General features: G+C 38.6%; 1 long non-coding RNA gene across 1 annotated transcript in view; it reads right to left on the bottom strand.

The window, feature by feature from the left end:
- Window positions 1-13,294: 13,294 nt before the first annotated feature.
- LOC309858980 overlaps window positions 13,295-21,656 on the bottom strand; it is a 9,388-nt gene continuing 1,026 nt past the window's right edge. The window contains exons 2-3 of the long non-coding RNA XR_014308472.1: window positions 18,462-18,572; window positions 13,295-13,421 (exon numbers count right to left, since the gene is read on the bottom strand). This is a non-coding gene — a long non-coding RNA (uncharacterized lncRNA). The remainder of the gene's footprint in view (window positions 13,422-18,461; window positions 18,573-21,656) is intronic.

The raw sequence follows: 21,656 nt of genomic DNA, 5'->3' as shown, positions 1-21,656 counted from the left end.
ACAAGTGCAAAAACTGTTCACATTGGACAGACCTGAATTTAAGTAAAGGTTTTGACAACTGCTGTCTGGATGACATCAAACAAGTAATTTAATCTGAGTTCAATTGGAGAGATTAAAATAAGAAATATAAAAGAGTGAAAAGAATGGTAGTGACCACCTAGGGTTATTGCAAGGACTTTAAAAATTAGCAAGAGCCCAGAATATGATGCATATTTTCAACAAATGACATTATATCCTTACCACTAATTATAATGGGCTTCTCATGCTTGAACTCAGATTTAGAAATTAAGATACATTTTTATGCTGTTTCCAACAAAGATGTGTATTTTTTGTGAGTAGAATATCCAACAAAAATGAGCCTCAATATAGACATTCCAGACTGGGGCTACTAATTATTATGATGTTACTTAAAAACTAATATGACTTTGAAATTAGACTCCTTTGCTAAAAGTAAACTTTCTGGGCTCTTACTACTCAAAGTGAGGTCAGAGACTCAGGAGCAGTTGTAGCACTTAGGAGCTTTTCCAAATTTTAGAACCTCAGGCATTATCTGGACTACTGAATCAGAATATGCATTTTAATAAAACCCCTGGATGATTCATCTGCACATGAAAGTTTGAGAAGGATTTCTCTGGGGGGAACCTGGGCGGCTCAGTCAGTTAAGCAGCTGCCTTCAGCTCAGGTCATGATCTCAGTGTCCTGGGGTTGAGCCCCATGTTGGTCTCCCTGCTCAGTGGGGAGTCTGCTTCTCCCTCTATCTCTACCCTTCCCCTCTGCTCATGATTTCTCTCTCTAAATGAATAAAATCTTAAAAAGAAAAATAATTCTCTAGTAGAGTTCTCAGACTTTAGCATGTTACATAAGTACCTGGAGAACTTGTAAAGCACAGATAGCTGGACCCCAACTCCAGAATTTCTGATTAAGTAGGTCTAGAATGGCCTAAAATTTACATTATTGACAAGGTGATGCTGATGGTGCTAGTCCAGGGACCACATCTTCATAATGACTAGAACATTCAGTAAAGACTCCAGAGGTCAAACTTTAGACTACTAGTAAATGCTACTCTAGACCCACTCTGAGAAGACTTAAGAATAAGTCCTAGAAGTATCAAATCTGGGCACCTGGGTGGCTCAGTGGGCTAAGCCTCTGCCTTCGGCTCAGGTCACAATCTCAGGGTCCTGGGATCGAGTCCCAAATTAGGCTCTCTGCTCAGCAGGGAGCCTGTTTTCCCCTCTCTCTCTACCTGCCTCTCTGCCTACTTATGATCTCTGTTTGTCAAATAAATAAATAAAATCTTTTAAAAAAAAAAGGATTTTTAAAAAAAAGTAACAAACTATCCACAACAAACAAACAAACAAACACTTCTTAAAGAAGAACAACAAAATCCAGACAACAATATAACATTCAAGGTGTCCACCATACAATCAAAAATTAATAGCCATGCCAAGATGCAGAAAAATGTGATCCAGAAGCAGGAGTCAATCAACAGAACCAAATGTTGAAATGAAAGAGATGATGGAATTAGCAGATAAGAGCATTATAACAGCTATTACATATTATATACATGCTCAAAGATGTAAGGAAAAGCATAAATATGAAAGGAGAGGAATGGAAAATGCATTAAAAAATTAAATGGTATTTCTAGAGATGAAAGGTATAAATGAAAAATACATTGAATGAGATTAACAACAGGTATACACCCAAAAGAATTAAAAAAATATGTCGCACGGGCGCCTGGGTGGCTCAGGCAATTAAGCACCCAACTTTTGATTTCAGTTCAGGTCCTGATCTTAGAGTCATGAGACTGAGCCCTACATCGGTCTCCAGGCCCAGCACAGAGCCTGCTTAAGATTCTCTCTCTCTCTCTCTGCCCCTCCCTCCCCCCATACACTCTCTTTCTCTCTAAATGCAAAAACAAAAACAAACGAAAGATATATATAATTACAAATTATATAAATTATATAAATACAAATATATGATTTTATATCTATAATTATATAAATTATATATAAATTATATATAAATACATTATATTAGATATAATATAAATTATATAAATACAAATGTTCATAGGAACATTATCCATAATAAGACAAAAGTGGAAACTTAAATGTCTATCAACTGATGAATGGATAAACAAAAATATGGTATAACCATTCAATGGAAGAGTATTCAGTCATATAAAAAAAGTACTGGTACAATATCAGCCACCACATGATTGAACCTTGAAAATATTACATTAAATAAATGAAGACAGTCACAAAATCCATATTGTATAAGTCCATTTATATGACATTTCCAGAAGGTAAATCTATAGAGACAAAAAATGCCTTTGTGGTGTGCTCTAGGGATGGGCAGGAAGCCCTTTTTGAGGGGAAAAATGAGGAATGATTGTTAATTAGTATGGATTTTTTTATGGGGTGATGAAAATGATCTAGAAGTCATTTAGGTCATAGTTGGATAATTCTTTGACTATCTTATAATCCCTTGTATTGTATAGTTTTGGTGAAATGTATGATATATGAATTACATATTAATAACGCTATTATATTAAAAATATTAAAAAGTTAGCATTTTATTTCACACCTAGGAGGTCATTAGTGACCTTTGCTTGACCAATTCCAATTTGAATTGGGAAAGGGAAAGCCAAATTATGTTGTGTGTTGTTAGAAAAAAGACAGGAGAGTGGTAATGTGAAAACAATGTGGTAGACCATTCTCTTAAAAAGTCTAGCTGTAGGGGTGCTGGCAGCTCAGTCTGTTAAGCCTCTGACTCTTAACTTTGGCTCAGATCATGATCTCATGTCATGGGTCCTGAGATCAAGCCCCACGTCAGTGGGGAGTCTATTTGAAGATTATCTCCCTCGGCCCTTCCCCCCCACTGACATGCTTGTGCTCTCTCTGTCTGTCTCTTTCTCTTACATAAACACATCTTACAAAAAAAAAAAAAAAAAAAGTCTATCCATAAAGGGAAGAAAACAGTGTTATTTAGAGGAGTTTCCATGACAGGGAATGAGGTAATAGGAGATGAAGGAGAAAGAAAGATCCAGAAGAATGGAGGTAGGAGAGTTGAGAGGAGATGGAATCTAAAGAAAGAGATTAACCTTGCATAGGAGATCACCACTCTTCAACTGATCAAAGAGGAAGGAATGAAGGTCAAACATCTGCCTCTGAGTTGCTCACAATTTGGGAGCAGCAGCTAGGCTGTCTGACCGGGGAGACATTGCCCAGAGATTTCTTAACCTCCCCAACTTTCTAGTACTAGCCATTCTGATGCCTGTTATGATGGTGGTTGTGGTGGAGTGTGTGTGTTTGTGTGTGTGTGTGCGTGTGTGAGAAAGGGGGAGACCATCCTTCTCCATGATGTTCTCACTGAGAGGAAAGTGACAATTCCCACAAGGAAACCTGATCGTTTTGAAGACACAGAATCTATGAGGGATGTTGAAGCCAAATTCAGAGATGAGAGCAGAGGCTGTGAGTTCAACTGTTTACAAGGTCCAGATAGTGAATAACAACGTCTAATATTTGAGTGCATATTATGCACAGGCATCAGTCTGAATACTTCTATGCATAAACACACTTAATCCTTATAATAGCTCCATGAGGTAGGTATTCTCTCTCTCTCTCTCTTTTTTTTTTAAGATCTTATTTATTTGGGGTGCCTCAGTTGGTTAAGCGACTGCCTTTGGCTCAGGTCATGATCCTGAAGTCCCGGAATCAAGTTCCAAATCAGGCTCCCTGCTCGGTGGGGAGTCTGCTTCTCCCTCTGACCCTCCCCCTTCTCATGCTCTCCCTTTCTTTCTCATTCTCTCTCTCTTTCTCTCAAAAAAAAAAAGAAAGAAAATATTTTTAAAAAATATTTTATTTCATTGTGTATATATACCACATCTTCTTTTTTTTTAATTTTTTATTTTCTATAAACATATATTTTTATCCCCAGGGGTACAGGTCTGTGAATCACCAGGTGTACACACTTCACAGCACTCACCAAAGCACATACCCTCCCCAATGTCCATAATCCCACCCCCTTCTCCCAAACCCCCTCCCCCCAGCAACCCTCAGTTTGTTTTGTGAGATTAAGAGTCACTTATGGTTTGTCTCCCTCCCAATCCCATCTTGTTTCATTGATTCTTCTCCTACCCACTTAAGCCCCCATGTTGCATCACCACTTCCTCATATCAGGGAGATCATATGATAGTTGTCTTTCTCTGCTTGACTTATTTCGCTAAGCATGATTCGCTCTAGTTCCATCCATGTTGTCGCAAATGGCAAGATTTCATTTCTTTTGATGGCTGCATAGTATTCCATTGTGTATACATACCACATCAAAAAAAACATTTATTTATTTATTTGACAGAGAGAGACACAGCAAGGGAGGAAACACAAGCAGGAGAAGAAAGAGAGGGAGAAGCAGGCTTCCTGATGGGCAGGGAGCCTGATGCGGGGCTTGATCCCAGGACAATGGGATTATGACCTGAGCCAAAGGCAGATGCCACCTGCCACCTGCCAGATGACTGAGCCACCCAGCTGCCCCTGAGGCAGATATTCTTAATCCTATGATGGATAGAACATTGAGGCACATGAAGGTAAAGGAACTCACCAAGGATACAGAATTAGGAAGTTGGTAGAGCTAGAGTTCGTAGCCAAGCCATCTGAGTGAGAGCGTGTGCGCCAAACCATGAAATTATATTGCTTTCTTTAAAGAAATATACACAATAAAATGGGGTGTGTCTATCATGACAGAAGAGCCCACGAGCATCCTGAAAGGAGCAGACATTAGCCATGTCCAGCTCGTTCCTCACATGCATGAATTGAGCTCAGTGTTTCCAGACATGAGATTTTTTTTAAGGAGGAGCAGAATCTGAACTTGTAAATAAAATCTCACAATTTTTAGACATAGGCTATTTTTTTTTAAGTTTAGATATTTCATGACAAATATGTCCATGGGCCAGTTATGGCCATAATGAGCCAGTTTGTGATCTCTGCTTTGAAGAGAACTACAGGCTTCTGTCCAAGAAGAAGAGAGATAGGATACAAAATATAAACTCTGATAAGTTTAGAAGCCTGGTATGTCTAGAGATGACATTTTTTTAATGTACAACATGAAGGAGAAATGAATGCACATTCAGAATCATGCAACCAAACAAATATGCATCAAGAAGAAAATCAGGTAACACCCATGCAAGGGAAGAGAAGACAACAGACATTTTCAAATAACGACAAAAATTCTGGGCTACTATCATGGACAAGGACAATCAGGGTGGGACATCATTCTCCAAGAAAGATAAATGTGATCTGGAAGAATAAATCTTTGCTGTAAAACTCCTGCCCCACTTAAATCAAACATACTGTAGACAGTGAGATAAACACAAATAAGGGACAATCCATCACTATCTCACGAAGTTACTGGAAGGAGAGGGGAATAAAACAGCTTTGGCATCAGTAGGAGGAACAGTTCCCCCCCCAAACAAAATTGGGCTCTGTTACCATGGAAAGGGACAATAGGTGCTGGGTGGTCCTTACAGGGACATGGGCAGCAAGGAGCACAACTGGAATCTGAAAACAGATTACTCGGTCAGCTCTCTTCCACAGCTGCCCAGGCTCACCATACCTAGGGTGATCTAGCTAAAACAGTGCTGTGTAACCTTTTCACAGCCCATTTGCAAACACTTTGTCCGCATTGAAAGGATTGAAAGGCAAAAACTGACGTTCACTATCCAGCAATCATTACAACGCCATCACTACAATAGGACCGAAGGTATCTGCACCTACAGGAGAGTCCACTCTTATCCCACCATTCATTGGCCTGTCCTGCCGGGCTCAGCCTCTGGCTGGGAGAAACTGTTTGCCGACCCCCATGCCCCACTCAGAGGGCTCTCTTTGATACCTGTAAGGCAAAGCTATCCTTTGTTCCAGTAAAGAAACTCTTTTTGCTGGTTCAATCCCATGGTACATCTATCTCTTACAACTGGTCATCAAATCCCATGACCATCTCGGCCCAAGCTTCCATTTGGCAAAATTGCCAAAACCATGAAAATAACGAAATAACAGCAACACGAAAGAGGGATCACTTTACGAATGTGTGTCATGTTTTAGGGGCTGCTCTAACACTTGTCATGTCCACTGGACAACATGGGGCTTTGTACTGATCAATTTTGAGCTAGGCTGGAACTTCTCTAGGAGGTGGATGTATGCAGCTTCTAGAAACTCCTACTCATTTACTCATGCCAGGGCTGATGGTTGACAACTTCTCTCCCCACCCTGGATCTTTCTTTATCTCTAGAGTCCTGCCACTGTTGTGTAAATTGGAACTCTTACAGTACATTCTTTATTCCAAGTACTCACAAGGTTTCTACTCCCTGGTTAAACAGGAACACACTCATTCTGACTTTAGGAGGGGGGTGCTATTGTTATTCCTACTTCACAGGAAACAACAACAACAACAATAAAAACAAAACCTGTGCCACAAAGGGGGGAAATTACATGCCTGAAGTCACACACCTGAGGAGTACTGCGGGATTTGAACCCACAATTGATTTTTTGACTTAATAACCAGCTTAACTACCATAACAATACATGGAGAGACAGGTATTATATAATTGCCATTGCAGTGTATGAAGACATATATTATGCATATCTAGTATACAGATTTTATATATATATATACACACACACTTTGTGACATATATAGCATGCATTATAAGTAGATTTCATATATATCATATAAGCTATGCAATTGACTAGATACATATATTCTCCTTATATATACAAGTTAGCTCTAGGATTTTCTAGAAATTAATTTTTTCAACTGTTTTTGCTAATGGATAACAAAATGCCATCTGTGTATAATTGAAAATATACATACACAAATATATATTCTCAACTGTATACATTCAGTATTTTGATATCATTTGCAATAACAATTGAAAAACCAGTTTCTATAAAATCCTGGAGCTAAATTGTCCCACAATCAATAAGGAAAGGGTACAACTGCACTTTTTGGATAATATTGGTGACTCCAAAAAAAAAAAAAAAAAAAAAGAAAGAAAGAAAAGACTGAGCTCATTAATGTTCAAGCAAGGATACATCTGAATAAAGAAAGTTAATAAGTACTCAGCGTGGGAGGAACCGTGAGACAGTATAAGCTTGTGAAACAAATTCAATGTTTAGAAGAAAATGATAGATAATTCTGTTTAATGAGTACACAGCAGACTAATTATTGTAATGAAATATGTTTAATTAAAAAGAAGTCTGCTTCCTAATGATTATACTGACTGTAAACCAGTTTGTAATACCTTAAAGACAGCTCAAGACGATACATAAAGGCTACAGAGAAGGTTTACACAAGGACAGTAAATAAATGTGTTCACTTGGTCTAAAATAAGCATTCTAGTCATCCCAGGCTCTTTTAATATAATAATATGCCCTGATCTCTTAAGGCAATGCCCATTTGGAAATACAAGAAATAAAAAGAAGTAACAGAAAGCCTGAGGAGGATCATTTAAATATACTTTAATATGACTTTGGAGAAAATACACCTTAACACAAATTTGGAGAAAAATGTAAATTATAACAGGTTTCATTCAGGATAAAGAGCTAAAATCCATTCATGGAATCAAATCATGTAAGAAGTCTGTATAGCTCCAGTTTGTAGTGGGTCTGAGGAAGGACGTATAAAGCAAGCTTTCCTGTCCTATTTCGGTCACTCAGCCATTAGTGGCTCAGTGGACAGGGAGCAACATAGTAACTGGAAGAGAGCAGAATTGGGGGGTTTCAATCTAAGGCTGCAAAAATGGGATCCTTTCCGCCTGTGATTTCTATGAGTGTATGATGGTAAGAGTGTGTGCTGTGGAGTGTGGGTGGTGTTATCAGATATATCTTTAAGAAAATTTCAATCTGAGGGAACATCTAGGATGATTCATTTTCTGGGCATATTCTGCACCTCTCTTGCCTCTTTCCTGACAAATGGTGGGATGGAGCAGTGGTACGCTGGAGACCCTAGTGTGCTGGGGTTAGTCTATACTAGTTCACGGGAGCTGTCCAAGTTTTTAGAAACTTGCAGGTTGTTTATTAAACAGCTATTATTAAAATTTAAATTATATAAACGTACAAGCAGATAAATTATGGTAGAAATAAAGGTAACAAATGCTCAACAATCCTGACTTATTGTCCTAATTTTTTATTATATATGTTCTTGGAGTTATCTACAGCTATTGTATATATATATAGTGGGCATGCTACAGCTATTGTATATATATATATATAGTGGGCATGCTATATAGTTTTATAACCCCCCTTTCAGTGACTTCATGGTGGTAGCTTAAAATTGATCACTGTGGAAATATTTGCACCATGGAAAACCAGCACTGCTGCAAATTGGCTTCCCTCTGCCCTCGATGGTTGTTAAACATTTACCAGGACATACCTGAATAGAGGCCATCATGAGAAGTAACGTATGCTGCCTAGATTCTATGTTTGGAGGGTAGGACTTGAGCTCTGGCGGCTGTGCAGGGCAGAGAAAAAATGATAACAGGTGAGTCTGCAGAAGAAACCACACAGATGTTTGCTAAAGAGGTTGTTATTTTGGGGAATCTAGGTAGAGAGAAACTGAGGTTCTGGCCAGCAGCTGTTGGGATGAGAACTTAGAAAATCAAACAAAAGTGAGGTCTAAAGAATGAGTGGGTGGTGAAACCATGGAAGAATTATTGAACCAAGTAGATTAGCAGGTTTTATAAGGTGGATCCAAGGCATAAATAGGGAAGAAGCACTTAAAGACAGGGCCACTGGTTTCACATCTACTCTACATTGATTCAAACAAAACCCTATTTTTTTCTGAATGATCTCCTCTCTCTTTATTCAAAGTTCTTTGATGGCTGACCTCACATTAAAAAGGAAAGAAGCCAGATTAAGACAAGTTACATGGAGGTATGATTAACATTCTTAATACTAGAGCAAATGTTCACACAAACACGCACATAGTCACACACAAACATATATACACTCTCCCTCCCACACACGCATGCTCACCTTATTCATGGGGCAGCTAGAATGGCATTCATTGGGAAAAACTATGGGAGATAGAATTAGCAGCAGGTATATAGGTTTCCATTGCTCATTCATTATAGCAGAGCCAGACATAAGTCTCAACAACCCTAGCTGGGAAGTTCTAGGCTGAACAATTAAAGAAGCACTGGTTTCTTTCCCAGTGTGATTCCATGCTGTGAAGTGGCAGAAACTTGATTCCAACCATATCCTGCCAGTTTAGTGTTCAAAAGAGGTGGGAATTAGTCATATAGTGTCAGTCATGAGATGTACCAAACTAGGAGTCACAACATCAGGATTTGTGGCTGGGAAACCATCAGTCCTTCATCAAGGGTAGGAGCCCAAGATTTGACTAAGATTGCTTATCCTAAAGACTGGACCATCACCAGCTACCACAGATTTTGAAGAAGACCAACATGGTTCCTTACAGACCAGTCTGCACATTATCAGTCTGAGACATATTTTTCCTTGTTCCTCATTGACGTATAGTCTGGATCCTCCAAGAGATTTGGGGAATGTAATAAATAAGTTCATCAATACTGATTAATTTGTCTCTATTAGATGGAAAATTCAAGGAGTTTTTAAATTAAATCAGGAAGGTCTTCTGCTACCTATCCTCCAGTCTTCTAGAATATCTCATCCTTCTTCAAGAAAAACAATTATGAACACCTAGAACAAGGATAAAAGATTTCTTTTTTCCCCAAAGTGCCAACTGCTCTGAGGAAGAGAATATAACTTATTACAGATGTCTGCCATGGGTACAGCATAATAGGAAGTATAAGTCATGCCAAGTATTTGTCACTTTCCCTAACTTTTCTGTAAATTATTTTCCTTGTTTCAAAAAACATATTTTTGTGGGCATCTGCTTGTCTTCTTAAAAATCACAAGGTAATGATTTCTGATATAATTTTTTGAAAGACTATCCCTTCATATGTGAGATAATTAGAATAAAGTTAGCTTAATATGCTATATCTATCCTTGGATAACCCTCTAGTAAGGGCCGATCTGATTGTGTCTAAGGCCTGAAGAATGTTATAGTCCAAATTCCCAGGGGAAAAATTTCTTTCTCTCTTTTTGTGTCATAGGTGCTCAATGTAAAATTGACCAGCTGAAATGTGGTGGCTTTTTTTTTTTTTTTTCTGTTAAAATAATGGCAACACCTGCTCTGTCTTGCCTTTGCAAACACCAACCTATTTCTCTATATTATGGGTTATAAAGTCATTTTCTATTGGACAAATTTAAATAATTACCAACATAAAGAATCAAAATCATTCTTTTGGTATCGGTTGAGTCCTGATTTGTGACCCAGTATGTGGTCTATTCTGGAGAAGGTTCCATGTGCACTTGAGAAGAATGAGTATTCTGTTGTTTTAGGGTGGAATGTTCTGTATATATTTATGAGTTCCATCTGGTCCAATGTGTCATTCAATGCTCTTGTTTCTTTATTGATTTTCTGCTTGGATGATCTGTCTTTTACTGAGAGAGGTGTGTTAATATCTCCTACTATTAATGTATTCATATCAATATGACTCTTTATCTTGATTAATAGTTTTCTTATGTAATTGGCTGCTCTCGTATTGGGCGCATAAATATTTACAATTGTTAGATCATCTTGGTGGATAGTCCCTTTAAGAATGAAGTAGTGTCCTTCTGTATCTCTGACTACAGTCTTTAGTTTAAAATCGAATTTATCTGATATGAGAATCGCTACCCCGGCCTTCTTTTGAGGCCCATTGGCATGAAAGATGCTTCTCCATCCCTTCACTTTCAGTCTGGGTGTATCCTTCAGTTCAAAATAGGTCTCTTGTAGACAACATATGGATGGGTCCTGTTGTTTTATCCAATCTGCAACTCTGTGTCATTTTATGAGGGCATTTAGGCCATTCACATTGAGAGTGATTATTGATAGATATGTTTTTATTGACATCGTGTTACTTTTGAGTCTTTCTGTAGATTGTCTCTGTATCTCAGTTCAATGATATTCTTGGGATTTTTCTTCTTTTATAGAACCCCCCCCTTAATATTTCCTGCAGTGTCGGCTTGGTGGTTGGCATAGTCTTTTAAGCTTTGCCGGTCTTGGAAACTCTTTATCTCTCCATCCATTTTGAATGTCAGTCTTGCTGGATAAAGTATTCTTGGCTGCATGTTCTTCTCACTTAGTGCCTTGAATATATCTTGCCAACCCTTTCTGGCTTGCCAGGTTTCTGTGGACAGGTCTGACATTATTCTGATGGGCTTTCCTTTGTACGTAAGGAGCTTCTTCGTCCTAGCTGCCTTCAAGAGGGCCTGCCTACAATTATAATTCTTCATTCTTAATATTAGGTGTCTCAAGGACTTTTGAGAATCTATAATCTTGGGGGGAGACCTTTCTGCTTCTAGTTCACTTACTTGTGGAGCATAAGGAATAACACGGAGGACATTGGGAGATGGAGAGGAGGAGTTGAGTTGGGGGAAATTGGAGGGGGAGATAAACCATGAGAGACTGTGGACTCTGAGAAACAAACTGAGGGTTTTGGAAGGGAGGGAGGTGGGGGGTTGGGTGAGCCTAGTGGTGGGTATTAAGGAGGGCACGAATTGCATGGAGCACTGGGTGTGATGCATAAACAATGAATTTTGGAACACTGAAAAAAAATAAAATAAAACAAAATTTTTAAAAAGTGCAAGCTTTAAATAGATAAGTTGGGGCTCTAGGTAAAAAATAAATTGGCACTCAGATGTCAAAACCATCCTACAGCAAATGGGAAAGCAGTGTAGTGAAGGGATAAAGTTAGAAACTTTGGAGTAAACAGACTTGCTTATCTTGAACAAATCATTTAACCTCCCCAAGGCTCATTTTTCACCTTCCAAATGGGTTTATTTTCTTATATTTATCTACCTTCAGGTTATTGTAAAGTGAAATGAAATAGATGTAAATTTTTTATTCTAAAATGCTCTGAAATGTAATAAGTACTTAGTGAATGCTCAATTATTCTGCTAAGCATGGAGGAGGGTATACAAGCTTATGAAACTTATGGGGAAATATTTTTGTTTCACATTTTACAGATTGTCATTTATTCTTGTGAGTTTCTGGTCTCTGTATTTTTAACTACACTTCTATAGGGAGGCAGTATTATTCTGTAGATTGATACATATATGAAGAGTATTTATTGCAGTATCTAACACATAGTAAGTACATACTGAACATCATTAGTAATAACACATGAATCATGAAATAATTCCTGAAATATAAATGATTTTGATTCTTTTTTTTTTTTTTTCAGCGTAACAGTATTCATTATTTTTGCACCACACCCAGTGCTCCCTGCAATATGTATCCTCCTTAACACCCACCTCCTGGCTCCCCCAAACTCCCACCCCCCCCCGCCCCTTCAAAACCCTCAGGTTGTTTTTTAGAGTCCATAGTCTCTCATGGTTCACCTCTCCTTCCAATTTCCCTCAACTCCCTTCTCCTCTCCATCTCCCCATGTCCTCCATGTTATTTGTTATGCTCCACAAATAAGTGAAACCATATCATTGACTTTCTATGTTTGACTTATTTCACTCAGCATAATTTCTTCCAGTCCCATCCATGTTGCTACAAAAGTTGAGTATTCATCCTTTCTGATGGAGGCATAATACTCCATAGTGTATATGGATCACATCTTCTTTATCCATTCGTCCATTGAAGGGCATCTTGGTTCTTTCCACAGTTTGGCGACTGTGGCCACTGCTGCTATAAACATTGGGGTACAGATGGCCCTACTTTTCACTACATCTGTATCTTTGAGGTAAATACCCAGTAGTGCAGGGTCATAGGGAAGCTCTATTTTTAATTTCTTAAGGAATCTCCACACTGTTTTCCAAAGTGGCTGCACCAACTTGCATTCCCACCAACAGTGTAAGAGGGTTCCCCTTTCTCCACATCCTCTCCAACACTGGTTGTTTACTGTCTTGTTGATTTGGGCCATTCTAAGTGGTGTAAGGTGGTATCTCAATGTGGTTTTGATTGCAATCTCTCTGATGGCTAATGATGATGAACGTTTTTTTCATGTGTCTGTTAGCCATTTTTATGTCTTCTTTGGAGAAGTGTTCTGTTCATGTCTTCTGCCCATTTTATTTTTTTATTATTTTTTTATTTATTTGACAGACAGAGATCACAAGTAGGCAGAGAGACAAACAGAGAGAGAGAAAGAAGCCGCTCTCTGCCGAGCAAAGAGCCTGATGTGGGTCTCGATCCCAGAACTCTGGGATCATGACCTGACCTTGTGCCTGGGTGGCTCAATAAGTTAAGCATCTGCCTTCGGCTCAGGTCATGATCCCAGAGGCCTGGGAATAAGTCCCACATCCAGGGAGCCTGCTTCTCCCTCCGCCTTCCATTCCCCTTGCTCGTGCACTCTATCTCTGTCAAATAAGTAAATAAAATATAAAAATGAGTCACACCCTTCTAACGTTGCATTGTCCTTAGAGAGTTCTTAGGATAAAATTCATAGTGTTAAGCATGACCTCGAGGGCTTGAGAACAAAATTTTCACCTAACTCCCTAGCTTCATTTCAAAGTACATAGATTTCACTCAGTTCTTAACACCAAGCTCCTTCGCAAATAGGTATTCACATATGTTCTCCCCTTTGCTTATGACACCTCCTTCCCCCTCCTCCCTTTAGTCCAGCTAGCTTTTATTCATCCCCTGGATCTCTGCTTAAGTTACTTATCCTTCAAAAATTTCCCCAAATTTCCACATTAGTTGGAGACACTGTTATTCATTTGTGTACACTCCATATATAAAGAAAACACTTGTCGAAGTCTTTTTGGCTGTGCTGCAGATGGACCAATTCCTTATTTGGTCAATTTCCAAAAGTATAAGTTAGTGAAGGATAGATCCCTCCTCCCATTGTAGAGGGCTAAAAGTAGATACTCTTCCCCAGCCTTCCTTTTTGTTACAATGCAGATCCATGGGCTAGGTTTAGAAAATTAGATGCACCTGCTTCTGTGCTCACATGAGGAGCTGGTGATTCAAAGAAGCATGGACAGAAGAAGATTAATTCCCAATCTGGTGACAATGGCTGTGCTGACATCTGGTTTGGAGAGACCACAGAGATATCAACAGCATTGGTGTCAGTGGTAGAACCCTTGATCCCATTCTGGCAATGTCATGGATCCCAGTGATTAGTAGAGTTGTTGGTGTCCTCACCTGGCCAGTTCCATAGCTTAATTTTGGGTGTGACCTGGCTATGTATCTATCCTTATTCTCATCTTAGTTTCCCAAACTTCCTGCCAAATCTATAAATTAATACATATCTTTTCAATAAATTGTTTTTCTGTTTAAAGAAACCTGGTTCAGTTTCTGTTGCTTGCACCTTAGCACCCTGAAAAAACATCATGGCCCTTTTAACCATATGATGTAAAATGAATACATTTTTCAGTTATGTCTGCTTCTACCACTGAACTATAAGCTTGAAGACTTGTGCTTTGTCTATTTTATGAGCCACTGGTTTTCCAGTGTCTAGCACAGGTTTGTCAAATAGTAAATACAAGATCAATTGCTGAGTGAAAAGAGTGAATTAATATATGCAAAGCCCTATGCCTAAATGGTGGAGAGGGTAGGGGACAACAAAGCATACAAAGGAAAATCACAAACATGATCCTCAAATGAAAAGATAAGCTATAATGAATTACTATGTGTGTGTGTACATGGACATACACATATATGTGTGTGTATATATATATTAATTAATGAATGAACATTATGTAAGATAGAACATGAAAGTGTTGGAAAGATAGAAAGGTCAAAAGGAGAAGAACTGAACGTATTATGAAAAAGATGGTTTTCAGGCAAGATCTTAAAGCATAGCCCAAATTTTTACATTAAAAATTGGAAGAGGGATTACTCAATAAAGTCTAGACAACTGGAGGGATGAGCAAAGGCACAGAGGTCAAAATGCACAGAATTATGAGGAGATACCCCTCTACTTAGAATGTAATGGGCAGTCATTAAAAACTATTAGGGAGGGGGGAAAGCGAATAGGGAGGAAAATGACATGTTTAGGGAGGAAAAGCTGCATTATGAAAAAGTCAAACTGACAGAATTATTTAAAATTTAACACAGAGTAGGAAGAGTAGACAAAAAAAATCAGATACTAAAAACTATTGGTATAATTCAAAGGAGAGGTAATAGGGTATTGTTTAAGTAGTAGAAATAAAACAGATTATTATTATTATTATTATTATTAGACAGATTATGAGCTATCAAAGAGATAGGATTGCAAAGATTTGGAAACTTCTTGGATATGGGAAGCATAATAAAAAAAAGTTTTTAAGAAGTGAAAATAAAGCACGGATAAATGGGGAAATAGTAATAACAAGTACAGAAGGAAGAAATCATGGGAAAAGTGAAGTTTTATAGAGAAAGAGTAACTTTCTTATAGTATATTTTGAGCTTAAAATTACAGGCAATTTACAACGGGCAACTGAAAGTAGAAGTCTGGCATTCCAGAGAGAAACCAGAATTAGAGATCTAGATTAGGAAGTGAAGGAGATGATGCCATGCTCTCCTAGGTCCCTTCAACTCCCTTTATAGCATTTCTGTGTACCTTTCTCCCCACTTTGGTGTGAGTTCAAGCATTGGCCCCTGCTTGCCCCCTGCCAATTTGGGAAGACAACCATGAGTTACTAGAGGTGCACTACCCCCATGTGCAGATTGCTGGAAGAGTTCGAAGTTTAAGTGCCTTCTTCTGTTCTCCCTTAGCCTTTCTAATGACAATCAGGTAAAGAAGCATGAAAGCCTCACCTTGAATTAGGCAACACTGAGCTGTAACTTGCATTCCACTTGTTCTGCGGGATCAGGCTTATGCCTGGATCACCCTCATGCCTGGATCACCCTTGCCTGGCTTCCTCCCCCTCCCTGTCCTTGCTCTACTCCTTTTTCCTGTCTCCCATAAGAGTACTTCATTACTGCATCACTTGCACATGAATCCATCTCTCAGGGTCTGCCTCTGGTGATGTAGAGGGAAAACAGTGAGTAAATCATAATGTAAACTATGGACTTTGAGTGACTTATGATGTGCCAATGTCAATTCACTCTTGGTATAAAATGTACCATTTTGGTGACTGGTATTGAAATGTGGGAGGCTATGCATGCATGGGAACAGAGGGTACACAGGAAATCTTTGCACCCTCCTCAATTTTTTCATGAACCAAAACCCGCTCTAAAACAATAAAGTCTTAGAAAATAAACTAAAAATTTTAAAAGTGTATATTTTACCTTCATTATTGAAAGAAATTTTTGCTGTATATAGAACTTTAGGTTGGCAGCGTTTTTCTTTTTTCTTTTAGTAACTTGAAGATGTTGTTGCACTCTATTCCTTGCATTGTTTCCAACAAGTCTATTGCCAGTCTTATCTCTGCATCTCTCTGTATGTGATGTACCTTTTTTTGCTGGTTACTTCTGAAGATTTTTCTCCTTATCATTGCTTTTAAGAAATTTAGTTATGATGTGGTTTGGTATAGATTTTTTTCATGTATCCAATTCCTGGGGTTCATTGAATTTATTAGGTCTGTGGATATAATTTGATAAAATTTGGAAATCTGGCAGTCATTATGTACTCCAATTTTTTCTCTTTTCTCCTTTTGAGATTCTAATTAAAAATATATTAAAACACTTCAGGTTCTCTCATTAATCACTCTGTTTTAATTTTTTTTCACTCTTTTTCCCTCTGTGTATTTCATTTTAGTTCCCATTTCTATTTCCATGTCTTCAAGTTAACTAATCTTTTCTTCTGTATTATCTAATTTGCTGTTAACCCTTTGCAGAATATTTTTCAACTCAAACATTCAGTTTGGGTCCTTTTTATGTGTTTTATATTTGTTTCTACAGGAAGTGTTCAATCTTTATTTTTTGAACATACGGCATACATTTATAGAAACTGTCTTAATATTCTTTCTACTAATACAATCATCTGTACCATTTCTGGATTTGGTTATGGTGGTTGATATTTCCTCATTATGTTTCATATTTCCTGCTTCTTTGCATACCTGTCATTTTTAATTGGATGCCAAACATCATGAATCTTCTTTTTTTTTTTTTACGATTTTTTTTTTAAATTTGATAGAGAGAGAGAGCGCACAAGTAAGCAGAGCAGCAGGCAGAGGGAGAGAGAAAAGCAGCCTCTCTGTAAGCAGGGAGCCTAATGCGGGGCTCAATCCCAGGACTCGAATCAGGATCTGAGCCAAAGGCAGCCACTTAACTAACTGAGCCACGCAGGTGCCCCCGTGAATTTTTTCTTCCTGGGTGCTAGACATTTTTGTATTCCATAATATTCTTAAGGATTCTTCTATGATTCAATTGAGTTATCTAGACATGGTCTGAGCATTTTTAGGCTTTTAGAAAAGCTTTGTAAGGATGGACCAGAGCAGACTTTCATCTAAGGCTATGTCTCAGTATCGAGACAATATTTTTCTATGTACTCTATCCAGTGCTTTATTAATTAGGAAATTTTTCACTCCAGGTAGTGGAAACAAAAGCTGTTCCCAGCCATGTATGAACTCCTGGGATTGTTCCTTTGCTTTTCTGGATGCTTCTTCCTTGGCCTTGGATAAATTACTTACCTTCATGTAATGATTAGCACTCATCTGAAGATTTAAGGGAGACTCTTTTCTGACTTCCCAAGCTTTCTCTGCATTCAGATCTTTCCTCACTAGTACTCTATGAACCCAGCTCTGTGCCCCCCTCAAATCCAGCTTCACCAACTCAACCCCTGGCCTCCACCAGGATTTTCCTCCCTCACTCTAGAAACTTGTTCCAAGGTGAGAAAATAATATGGTTCACATTACTTTTTTCTTATTCCTAAGGGATCATTACCTTGCATTGTCTGATGTGCAATGTCTAAAAACCAGGGTTTCACATATTTTGTCTGGAATTTGTTTTAGCTGGGAAGATGAATCCAGTCTTAGTTATTCTATTTTGGGCAGAAGTCATATGTTGCTGTTTTTTGATGATAAGAGAAATTGGTATATATTCATGGAGGGGAAAAGATTGAGTGCAAGGTTGAAATTGAAATTGAAGAGAGAGAAGGAAAGATTAATGAATGAATTTCCTAAAGGAAGTTCAAAGGAGAAATAATGAAAAGCTAGGATGGGACTTACCTTTGGACATGGGAAAAAAACTAATTTGTCTGAGACAGGAAGAAAGGAGGTGAGTAATAGTGACAAAACAGAAATTTAGATGCAGACTACATTTGGTTGGTTAATATTAATATTAGCTTTTAGCATGTAAGGTAAATAAATCTAAACTACTTTCTGCAATGTGGGCCAGGAGAGTAAAGTACGATTCTTAGCACAGGTCTCCCTGAAATCACCCTCCTTACAAACCTTCATTCCCGAGCTTTCCATATTCCTGATAAAAGTGAGGGTTTTATAGGTTACCTAATGAGTTCTTAATCAACTTACTTTAAAACTGCTGGTGGTCTGATTCACAGCTCACATTGGTATCTGATATCTATCATCTCTTGACGCCTCCACTGATTTTTTTCAACTTAATATTCTGTTACACAATACTACCTAAGAGATATGAGACACATGAAAGTCCAATTTCAATTTAGGGAAATAAGTATTCTGTCCTGTAAGTGTTCTGCACATCAGGTTGTGGAAGCACAATGAATGGGTGGGGCCCTACGTAATCTTCAATGGCCAGATAAATGCTGCCATAAAGAATTGCCCTTATGACCCAAAAGAATTATCCACAAAATAGATATGGGGACAGGAATGGTGAGAAGAAAAGATATTCCATTGGGGGGGAGGAGTATGTATACAGGCAGGAGAATTATTGGAAATGCAGATGGATTAATAGGACAGGTGAGGTCAGGGAGCTTATCAGTAGCTATATCCCACAAATACCCTGAATGTATTACGGGTGTTTGGAACTGATCCTGAGAACAGGAGGGAATTCTGGAGGAGTTTTAAGTAGAGGAGTGACTGCAATCCATTCTGTGCTTAGAAATCATTCCAATAGCAGTGTAGAGAACACAAGGAAAGGAACAAGACTGTTAAAGTATTTGTTGTGGCAGGGAATAGTATCCTGAGATAGAAGGAGGACAGTGGGGATAGAGAGAAGTGATACATGCTAGAGAATAAGGTGGTAGAACTAAGAGCCTCATAACTGATGAAATATGTGCCATAAGAGGAGCTACCCAAGGAAACACCCAGATGTTTGTCTTGGATAACTGGATTGACAGCCTTGTTTTCAATGAAACAAGTATTACTGGTTAGATGTCCCAAAACTCCCTGTAAAGTAAGAGAAAGTAGGGACAGCTGGAATGGTTTAGATTTGGTTTTGTATTCATTGGACATATTGCCTACTGTGCCAGGCTTAAATATGAGGAAAGGGAAAGAAGCTATGGGGTAATAAGCAAGACAAGTAGTGGGAGGGGTGGCAACAGAAAGTGACAACCTCAGGGATCCCTAAGGCCCAGTCCAAGTTAGATAACATGAATTAGTAGTGGGAACAAGAGTCTTGGTGATGACATTCTTTCAGCACCTCTGGGGCTGTGAAAGTAGACTCAGAGAAAAGAGGCAGAGATGGTGGGTTGAACCTCAGCTGCAGATATGGAGGCAGTGTGGATAAATCTATAATAAGGTACAAGATGGGAGACAGTATCTGGGACTAATACAAGCATCTCTAAAATCCCTTCCCATGAGCACAGCGTGGGACCAATGAGAGAATAGAGAGAGAGTGAAAGGCTGGAGGTCAATGGGCTGAGAATGAAGGAGAGTTTGGTGCATAAGAGATAGCCATCAGAGAGAATATCAGCATTCACAGGAATGGCCGCAGAGAAACTCCAACAAGGTGGGTCCAGATGTGATTTCAACTCATTGAAGCTAGCAAGTCGTTTGGAGGCAAGATTGTTCAAAGTATTGTGGGTATGAATGATGACATTCCAAATGAGGGTGTCCATAGAGAGTCTATGAAGAAGGGAAAAGTCACTCTGGGAGTCAGTAATGGCAACAGGATGGAGGAAGTGCAGAAAAGTGAACCTGTTAAGAGCTTGTAGTCATTTGTGTAGAGGAAGGGACACACTGGTGGGGTGGGGGTGGGGATGAGTGTTTTCCTTCCTTGGAGTCTAGAGGTGTTGCTTTCATTAGAAGGAAATTCAAATCATCAAGAGAAAACAGGTTTGGGTAGTGATCATGAGAAGGGAAACCGTTCTAGGAAGGAATTCATTTTCAAGCAAATAATATGTTACAATAATAGAAGAAAACTCAAGGACAATTCTTTTCATTCCATTGGTCATTGTGGCAGCAGGTAGAAGAGGGAAAGCAGGAATCCTCAGGATACATGGTATATAGCAAGGAAGGTGCTAGAAGGGACACAGTAGAAAATTTTCCCCCTCATGGCAATTTTTTAAACATGTGCAATTGAGGCCTTTTCAGTCATTCATATTTCTGGAAACTCCAAAGTCATTTTAAGTTTATTCACTAAAATTTGGGGGTCTGTCCTAGTTGCTGAGCATCTCCATGATAAAATTCTTTGAAGAGATCTTTCCTTTGAATGTTCTTAAAGTGCTTATAAAGAAACATTAGGCAGAAAATACAATATGATACAATACAATACAATATATTACACAGGAAGATTATTCCTTCCCTCTCAGGGTCTGAACACAGAGAGAGATCACTGAGGAGATCAGTGCAGAAAACTTGAAATTTCCTATTAACTAGTGCACGTTAAATATCAGAGAGTGATGACTAACAGGAGGAATATACAAAAGGTTTCACCCACACCCTGTTTTGTGGTTTTTGGTCCAATCCTGCCACCACACCTACGAGTTTCACTTATTAAAATAATAAAGAGGTAGAATGACTAAAATCTGCTGACCAGTGCATGGAGCTTTACACAGTCCTTTAAAGGCTAGTACTGACAGACAAGATCAGTATTCCATTTGGAGAACGCCTGACGATGTTAGCTAATATTTTTTTCCAGTATGATCTACCTGCGTATGCTGGTATGTGTACTTTTGTTTATATTCAGCATATCTTTGAGAAGATCAATCTCACATCCTTTATTTCACTTAAAAAATGTTGATATAAAAAAATTAAAGATAAAATGGGGATAAATTAGGGCAGGGAATCTAAACTATACATAGCATCCCTTTTAAAAAGTCCATTTAAGTGTTTAAGATACAGCAGCAATTTATAAGTTGCAGGCAGGTAAAAATCAATAATTAAAGTTTTATGTGGAAAATATAGCCTATGCAACCATGTGTACACAGAGCAAGATATGTGTATGCGTAAAAATTCCAAAAAATAGCAGTCATCATATTGGCTGCCATTAAAGGGGCGCTGACCATGAGCTAAGCTCTTTCCATGTCAATGTAATCTGGGCAATTACAAGGGGTAAATACCCGTACCCCCATTTCACCGAGGAGCACACCACCCGCTCACAAAGCCGCCAGTTACCTGTCCAGCGTCCACCGCCACTGGCGCTGAGCCATCTGACTCTGTCCTAGTGGTATTTTTAAAAAAAAAATCCTACTAGAGTCCCATTTAAGGCAGATCCGCTCCACTTATTAGGTGTGACTGGTGACCTTGATTTTACCTTCTGGGTCACAACTTCAAGACCGGACTGGTAGTTAAGTTGAGGAAAGTGGG

This window comes from Mustela nivalis (assembly GCF_964662115.1).
Source record: "Mustela nivalis genome assembly, chromosome: 2".
In the NCBI taxonomy this organism is placed as follows: Eukaryota; Metazoa; Chordata; class Mammalia; order Carnivora; family Mustelidae; genus Mustela; species Mustela nivalis.
This window is presented reverse-complemented; position numbering and strand designations above follow the sequence as displayed.